This window comes from Rhinoraja longicauda, chromosome 22 (genome assembly GCF_053455715.1).
Source record: "Rhinoraja longicauda isolate Sanriku21f chromosome 22, sRhiLon1.1, whole genome shotgun sequence".
NCBI classification, from domain to species: Eukaryota; Metazoa; Chordata; class Chondrichthyes; order Rajiformes; family Arhynchobatidae; genus Rhinoraja; species Rhinoraja longicauda.
In genome coordinates, this window is record NC_135974.1 from 9,797,307 (window position 1) to 9,803,851 (window position 6,545).

The following is a 6,545-nucleotide window of genomic DNA, read 5'->3' on the forward strand; positions in this document are numbered from 1 at the left end:
CAGAGATGCTGCCTGTCCCGCTGAGTTACTCTAGCTTTTTGTGTCTATCTTCTGATTCAACAGACCTTGGTTCCAAGGCATTACCAGAATAATTGAGATGAGATGCCAGCACTGATTTATCTCCAGAGAAAGCACCTTCAATTTTCACGGCCCACAAGTTTGACAATGGGATCAACACACTGCGAGTTGTCCCATTTCTACACTGGCAAGCTTTGAGCCTTCTTTTCATCCAAATGAACAAACAAACAAACATACCAGTGACTGCACAAAGTGCTGGAGTAACTCAGCAGGTCAGGCAGCATCTCTGGAGAACATGAACAGGAGACATTTTGGGTCTTATTCACTGAACCTTTGTCAGACTAATTTCGTTCTGTTAACAGCACTGTGCAGGATGGTACAAACTTGGAATTACACAAGCCTCTCTCGTCCATCATATACTTCATAATTACTACCCTGAAACTACAATGAAATATTAATCCTCTATTTTTTTCCAGTGTGACTCAGCAATGAGGTGTAGCAATATTAAATCCAATTAACAAACGCATCAAAGGAAAAACTTAAGAATAGAGATTTTTTTGTATATCTTGTTGACCTTTTGTGTTCCTTCAGTGATTTAGCTCCCTGCACTGCTGGGCAGTGTACGGGGGCTTGGGAAAAAGAAAATGTGCTTCACACACGAAGTACCTTGTACCTGTCTTCCTCATCCCAAAATCATATTGGTGACTGGACTGGTTGCACCTTCCTGCATCTGTTGAGCTTATTTCAAGTCAGTGTAGCTATGACACTTGAATCATTCTCCATAACAACTTTGTGAAATTCACCATTTATCTATATTGTCAGGACGTGAAAGATGAAAGAAGTTTTTAAGGGTGGTAGGTGTATGGAATGAACTGCCGGAGCAGGTAGTTGAGGCAAGTATTGTCACAACATTTAAGAATCATTTAGACTCGTACATGGGTTGGATTAGTTTAGAGGGATATGGAGGATAAGTTTAGAGGGATATGGCAGGCAGGTGGGACTAGTATAGATGGGGCATGTTGGTCGGCGTGGGCAAGTTTGGCTGTAGGGCCTGTTTTCGCGCTGTATGACTTTGACTCTATAAAATATTTTTTCTTTACAACAGACCTTGAATTTTTTTTTAAACTTACTTTGATGATTGCCTGGGGTTTTAGAAAAGAAACAAAAGTTGATCATTTCTGTTCATCTCCATCAAGTGTTAAAAACGTCCACACTATTCCACTCCAGAGATGCAGCCTGGCCCACTGAGTTACTCCAGAACTTTGTGTCTTTTTTGTAAACCATCATCTGCAGTTCCTTGCTTCTACATTCCAAACTCTAGCACACGCACGCTTCTGCTGTTGTTTGTTTTACTTTCCACTGTCAGCTGTTGTAACTGAGGAGTTAATTAACCAATTTACTATAAATATACCAAAGCCCTTGCTAAAACAACCAGTGCATAAAAGGAATACAGATTACAGAATTGTTTACATGCTTTGATAGCAATATGTAATTTTTTGCTTTGTGGTTTAATTGTTATGTTAAAAAAAATCCCCAGAAAGTCTACACATTGTAAAATCAAAAGGTACACTAATTAAGAGATCTGTTGATAATCTGCAATCAAACCAGTACCATTTAAATCTATTACTAACCACTAATAGTATCAGGAACAGATGCTCCTCTGTGCAAACTGAAGGACTGAATGATGGCCTCTCATTGTAATTTTTTGGTCTAAAATGATAAATAAAATATTATCCAAGCTTCACGCTAAAATAATTACATTTGCTGCATTGCAACCAATTCCATTCTGACATTACTTCAGAGAGAACACTGCTATCTCTTTGGGGATGAGATGGTTTATCTTTTCCCTGAACAACTGTTTGTTTTTGGTGAGGTTAAGAGAAAACAAAAAGACGGATTGGTAATTTACCCTCTTGCTCGAGAGAATTATGGATCAGTATCTCGGCTGATCGCATCAAACCAGTCTCACAGCTCCAGTAGTTGTGATGTTCTATCAGCAGAAGAGGTGGCATGCTGTTCTGTTGCTATGGAGTGTTACTGGTTACCTTGGATACCTTGGATACATTTATACTCCCAGAGAACGACAGGCACAAGCTTTCACCATTACAAATTGAGGGAAAAAATGCTGTTGGAAATAAATCCTATTAGATTTCTGTAATTAAATTATTATAAATATTGAATGGCCATGCTAGAGAAATCTAAATGTGTTGCCTTAGCTCCTTCTCAGATTGATTTCTAAATGGATACTTTCTGTGAGTAAAAATAGAAATTCCTAAAAAGCACACATTCCCAGATTAAAATATATATTTATAAAATAAATTTAGTGTGCCGACCCCACTCAAAGCAAGAAACATTGATAATGAAGCCTCTGCCAAATTTGGTTCTGATAAAACAGAGATGCTGCAACATAGCGCCAAGCTCCGAAGGGAGAGGGAAGATGAGGCGGCTGAGGTTAGAGTGGAACACTTGAATTTGAAAGCCATGATTATTGCTGCCAAGCAACCGCTTGCATGGTTTACCTCAAAGCACAGCTTGCCTCATTTTTGTCACTGTCACGAAATCCTGTTGGCCACAGCGAAGATGCATCTCGACAGTTCTCAGCTGCACCACTAGATGGAGCGCTTCACAATAACTGGCGTGCCGACAAATTAGCCTCCTAGTGGGAATGTTTACTTAATGAGTGTGTTTGCTTAGGGAGAGATTTATTCTGCAAATATTCTGATGTATGCATCATAACAATCCGTGGATAATCATCTCCACCACAGCATTCTATAAGAAAATAACTGCAGATGCTGGTACAAATCGAAGGTATTTATTCACAAAATGCTGGAGTAACTCAGCAGGTCAGGCAGCATCTCAGGAGAGAAGGAATGGGTGACGTTTCGGGTCGAGACCCTTCTTCAGACCACCACAGCATTCAGTTAATTTTCGGGTATTACTTCCCCCTTTTCTCACACCTTTCATGCCTTCGCACTAATTACCCTGCAGCCAAAAGGATAAGGCTCATTGGATGCACAAGGAAGTGCAGATGCTGGTTTACGAAGAATAGATACAAAGTGTTGGAGTAACTCAATGGGTCAGGCAGCATCTAGGGAGACCATGGACAGGCGACATTTCGGGTCGGGATCCAATTAGGTTTATTATCTGGTTATTATCGATGCTTTCTACAATGATCTTTTGTGTTCTTCTTCCCAGGTCAATCTTCCCTTGCTAGGTTGTGTACTTTGGTACTCAGAATTCTCCCGTTCTTTTTTGTTTAGAGATACAGCACGGAAACATGCCCTTGGGCCCACCGAGTCCACATCGACCATCGATCACCCTTTCACACTTCTGTTATCCCACTTTATTATCCACTCCTACACACTCGGGGCAATCTGTAAAGGGCCAATTAACCTACAAACCTGCATAGTCATAGAGTCATAGAGATGCAGCGTGGAACCAGGACCTTCAGCCCAACTCGTCCAAACCGGCCAACAATGTCCCAGCTACACTAGTCCCACTTGCCTGCGCTTGGTCCATATCCCTCCAAACCTGTCCGATCCATGTACCTGTCTAATTGTTTCTTAAACGATAGGATAGTCCCAGCCTCAACTACTTCCTCTGGCAGCTTGTTCCATACATCCACCACCCTTTGTGTGAAAAAGTTACCCCTCGGATTCCTATTAAATCTTTTCCCCTTCACCTTGAACCTATGTCCTCTGGTCCTCGATTCTCCTACTCTCAGCAAAAGACTACCCGATCTATTCCTCTCATGATTTTGTACACCTCTATAAGATCTCCCCGCATCCTCCTGCGCTCCATGGAATAGAGACCCAGCCTGCTCAACCTCTCCCTATAGCTCACACCCTCTAGTCCTGGCAGCATCCTCATAAATTTTTTCTGAACCCTTTGAAGCTTGACAATATCTTTCCTATAACATGGTGCCCAGAACTGAACACAATATTCTAAATGCAGTCTCACCAACATCTTATACAACTGCAACATGACCTCCCAACTTCTATACTCAATATTCTGACCGATGAAGGCCAAAGTGCCAAAGGCCTTTTTGACCACCTTATCTACCTGTGACTCGACCTTCAAGGAACCATGCACCTGTACTCCTAGATCCCTCTGCTCTACAACACTACCCAGAGGCCTACCATTTACTGTGTAGGTCCTGCCCTTGTTTGATGTCGCAAAATGCAATACCTCACACTTCTTTGTATTAAATTCCATCAACCATTCCTCTGCCCACCTGGCCAATCGATCCAGATCCTGCTGCAATCATTCACAACCATCTTCACTATCTGCAAAACCACTAACGTTTGTATCATCAGCAAACTTGCTAATCTTGCCCAGAATGTTCTCATACAAATCATTGATGTAGATGACAAACAGTAACGGGCCCAGCACCGAACCCTGAGGCACACCACTAGTCACAGGCATCCAGTCTGAGAAACAACCTTCCACCATTACCCTCTGCTTCCTTCCATGGAGCCAATTTGCTATCCATTCAGCTATCTGTCCTTGGATCCCATACGACCTAACCTTCCAGAGCAGCCTACCATGCGGAACCTTGTGGAACGCCTTACTGAAGTCCATGTACACAACATCTATAGCTCTGCCCTCAGAAACGTCTTCAAAAAAATAAATCAGATTTGTGAGACACAACCTCCCACGTACAAAACCATGCTGACTATCCCTAATCAGCCCTTGCCCATCCAAACACAATATTCTAAATGCGGTCTCACCAGCGTCTTATACAACTGCAACATGACCTCCCAACTTCTATACTCAATACTCTGACCGATGAAGGCCAAAGTGCCAAAAGCCTTTTTGACCACCTTATCTACCTGCGACTCAACCTTCAAGGAACCATGCACCTGTACTCCTAGATCCCTCTATTCTACACTAACCAGAGACCTACCATTTACTGTATCCTATCCCTCAGAATACTCTCCAGTAACTTACCAACTACAGATGTTAAGCTCACTGGCCTATAGTTCCCAGTATTTTCCCTGCAGCCCTTCTTGAAAAGAGGTACATTTGCTACCTTCCAGTCTTCCGGCACCTCTCCTGTATTTAAGGACGACTCGTAAACTTCAACCAGGACTCCCGCATTTTCCTCTCTAGTTTCCAACAATGTCCTCAGATATATCAGATCAGGCTCTGGAGATTTGTTTACCTTCAAACACAACAGTGCCTTCAGTACTTCTTCGACAGTAACCCTGACTGCTCTCAAGACACTTCCAGTGACTGCTCCAATTTCCTCTGTCCTACTCTCTTTCTCCTCGGTAAAATGCAGTGGAGAAATACTCATTTAGGACCTTGCCCATCTCCTGTGGCTCCACACAGAGGTGACTGCTTTGATTCCTGAGAGGTCCCACTCTCTCTCTAGTTACCCTTTTCCCTCTTATATATTTATAAAATCTTTTGGCATTGTCCTTTGGGATGTGGGAGGTAATGGGAGCATCTGGAGGAACCCCACGCAGTCACAGGGAGAACTTGCAAACTCCACACAGACAGCGCCCGGGGTCAGGATCGAACCCGGGTCACTGCAGCTCTCCCAGCTACGACTCTGTGCCGCCATTATTGTGAATAGAGAGGACAAGATTTAGTTCAGCACACGTTGGCATTTTTGTCCTTTGATCCCTCAGACCGATGCGCTAATGCAGCTGAGATCCTTAATACAAATGATTGTTTCCTCAGTAAACGTAAATGGGGAAGGTTAAGTCCAGGTCCCAGTGCCCAAATTGATGTTTTGCTCATATTCCTGATCACCAGGAATGTTCGTGGTTGTTGAGGAAAATGAACATTTCACACAAGTCGTTGTGGCTTTCTAAGTCAGATTTTATAGACAGCAGAGATTTCTCTTGCATTCAGGGAGCTTGTTCATGCAAAGTTTATTGGTTACCACAGGATGAGGGAGCTGAATGAACACCCTCTGGTGTCAGTTAATCCAGTGTGTATCAACTCTAGCTCGCTCACACCGCTTTCCTTTAGCTGGGAGTAAAATCGCTCCCCAGAAATATTATTCAGGGCACTGAATGAACACAGCAGCAATGGAGGAGTTCGGAGATAGCTGGAATGCTGGAGATGTCCCCGTCCTGCTGATCAATTAAACCAAGGCCCAGCAAACTATATCAGGTGGATGTAACAATCCCAAAAGACTATTTCGAAGAGTAACGAGAGAGTTAGCCATAGGGTTGATAGTTATCCCGCGGTCATTGTCATTAAAACAAAGTATCTCGTCACCACATTGCCCTTTGTACCTTTGTAAGAACGTACTGTGTACAAAAGTTGTTGCAGTGCCACCGGTACCTCATTAGCTGCCTCTGCTTACCACAAAAAGGTTCAGGAGCAACCAGGCCATTAAACACTACAACCTCTGGATAAGCTGCAAACTACATAGACTTGGGGGCATTATTTTAGTCTTTGCACTATGATTGTTTGTTTTGTTTATATACACATATATATGTGTGTACACACACACAAATATATATATATATATGTACTCTGAACTTTTGTGTTGTTTACTGTGGTGCTTA